The sequence below is a fragment of the Oreochromis aureus genome, linkage group 20 (assembly GCF_013358895.1).
Source record: "Oreochromis aureus strain Israel breed Guangdong linkage group 20, ZZ_aureus, whole genome shotgun sequence".
In the NCBI taxonomy this organism is placed as follows: domain Eukaryota; kingdom Metazoa; phylum Chordata; class Actinopteri; order Cichliformes; family Cichlidae; genus Oreochromis; species Oreochromis aureus.
The window spans coordinates 481,384-483,972 of record NC_052961.1 but is presented as its reverse complement, the minus strand read 5'-3'; the positions used below and the strand labels follow the sequence as shown (position 1 = coordinate 483,972).

At 44.4% G+C, this 2,589-nt stretch overlaps 1 long non-coding RNA gene across 1 annotated transcript; it reads left to right on the top strand.

Annotated features, from left to right (window-relative positions):
* Positions 1–469: 469 nt before the first annotated feature.
* LOC120435096 lies at positions 470–1,058 on the top strand. The gene is made up of 3 exons (XR_005609514.1): positions 470–560; positions 633–832; positions 915–1,058. It is a non-coding gene; the product is annotated as an uncharacterized LOC120435096 (long non-coding RNA).
* The last annotated feature ends 1,531 nt before the right edge of the window (positions 1,059–2,589 follow it).

The window sequence follows — 2,589 nt, the reverse complement described above, 5'->3', positions numbered from 1 at the left end:
ATGAGTTCCTGTCTCATTCACAGGTCATTGTTAGCGATTGCTGATACATCGCAAAGCTAACATCGTCATCAGGTAATAGCTGACAGTCATCAAATTGTTTCTGAGAACAAAGATTTGCTTCTGTCCTCTGAAAGCATTTCAACTATAACCTGAAACCACAGTAGATGGTGACTGCTGCCTGCAGACTGTCGATGCCCGTGTGCCGATATGTAACAGAGCTCTTACAGACCTTCAAAGGTGGTTGTTTCATCTGCCTGCGTGTTTGCTGTGAGACATAATTTATTCATATTGGACCCGCTGTGCTGCATCATTTAATCAAATAAAGCTCTTCCAACTTTTTGCAGTGTGCACATGTCTACATCCTGTACCTGTCTGTACCTGTCTGTCATGGGCTGAGTGACCAGCTGGAAATTTCCATCAGTGCCTGAGCATCCTTGGCTCTGCCTGTGGGCAGGACTACCTCAGCTTTACGCATCTGGAGCTAATTGGGGCAATCAGGCCAGAGATGATTTAAGATCTGCACTGTCATCTCCTTCCTGCCAGTTCGTCAGCTGCCTGATGTTGGTAACCGGCTCTCACGTTCATGCTTCTGTTCTCAAGTAGCTTGACTCACGTTGTTTCTTGTGCTTCAGGACTTTTCTCCAGTGTCGATTGCTGCTCACCACTTGGATCTCGGTTCGTTTCCACTCACTGGGAAAAATCTCCAAACCTCACCTGCTTGCCCTCCTGCTCACTCACCACTTTGGATCCAACGAGGTCAGCTGTTTCACTTTTTCAAACTCTGAGGAATTACATCACCTCCCCCTCAATACCACACCTCCACCTCCTGCAAGTAAGATGGAAAGACTGTTATACTCACCCTCTCTAGTAATCCACTTTAACCCAGCTCTAACTCTGCTCTCCTCTCTCCCCAGTGTGACCATTACTTACCTGCCCAGATCCAGTTGTCCTTACGTTCATGCCACTTTAATAGTTTCACGGCTATGCTTCCATGCCACAGTTTGCCATGTCCCTGTGTTTTCAACTGTATTGTACAGTCACTAATAAATTGTGTTAAAACGCTCCCTTGCCTCCGCTCTGGGTGTCTGCGATGGGATTCTGTTCAAGTTGCTGGCCTCCGTCCAGTGTGACGCCGTCTGCACCCGTCTGTAATCTGTCAATGACCTGGGAGATGATGGAGGTATTGAATGACCCCCCGTGTAGCATCTGTCTCAGTACTAGCAGCTGTATCATGTTTAATGCACTGGAGGAAATGTTTTAACCTGTGTTCTCAGTCTCTAGGTCAGGGGTCGGCAACCTGCGGCTCCGCGTGGTTTGGACAAATAAATTAGAAGTATTTAGCTGAAGTGTATTTTATTTGTTAGTTCTTTTTAACTCGTAGTTCTAAATTGGAAGATTATTGTGATATTGAAAAATAAAATTCTATTCTATTATTTTTTTCATCGCTCAAAGTAAGAGTCACACTCGCGGAAGCCGGTGTACCCGCCGAAACGCCGTGCATTTACCGAGACTTTCAACCCCAGGTAGGCCAATTATGGATCTTCGGATCCACATTATGTCGGCAGCTGTTCTCCACCGTGAACTATGTTAAAAACAAACACCGTTCACGCCTGACAGATGACAGCTTACAGTCCTGCGTAAACTGACTTCGTACAGCCCCAATTTGCGGACTCTGTGTGCAGAGGTTCAGGAGCAGAAGTCCCATTGTAAACAAATCACGGCAGACCTGACGATGTTTCCATGAACACGCTTTTGAGCATCTCTTTATTGAGCACTTTTCACACACGGTTGCTGTACGCATACAGCCGGCTGTAGCTTTTCAGCTCACAGCCTGACACACACCACCAACACAACAGCACAGATGGCGCAGACGTAAAGGCAGCGAGGCATGATTGCGGGTGTCGCTCAGGTGCGTCCGCCTCCCCTGCAGCGGCACCACAAACCACGCCTCGCCGCACGCATTAACCAGGTAAAATACATATTTAGGCAGAATTTTGCAAATATCTATTTTTCATTTTTTAGCAGCATAGTGCTTTTTTTTTTTTTCTAGTTATTTTTTTAAAAGTCAGGTCAAGACTCCAACAGCCCAAAGGCGATATAAGGGTGACGGCTGACAACAGTTTTTGTTTGCTACATGGATCATTTTAGTTCAGGTTGGTGTCTTTGCTTTTGTTATATTTAAGAGTTCAAAATGTGTTGATTACATAAATATAATTTAATTTTCTCTGTAGCACTTCATGGGTTTCATAAGCAGCACACCTCAGTTGTTCACACAAAGCATAAAGATAAAAAACAATATATACAGTGTTATCTTCATTTTAGATGTCAAAAAGTATTTGCGGCTCCCAGTGTTTTCTTTTGTGTGGAAACCGGGTCCAAATGGCTCTTTGGGTGTAAAAGGTTGCAGACCCCTGGGCTAGGTGCAGCAAGTCAGGATGACTCTCTGATGTTAAATGGTCGTCTTTTCCATTAAAGGATGGAAGAAGTTGTGAACATGCGTTATGGATTTTCATTAAATTACATATGGCAGACTGTTTGTACAGTGTAAAATGGTAAAAGTCCATGTTTGACTATATTATGATGGTTTTA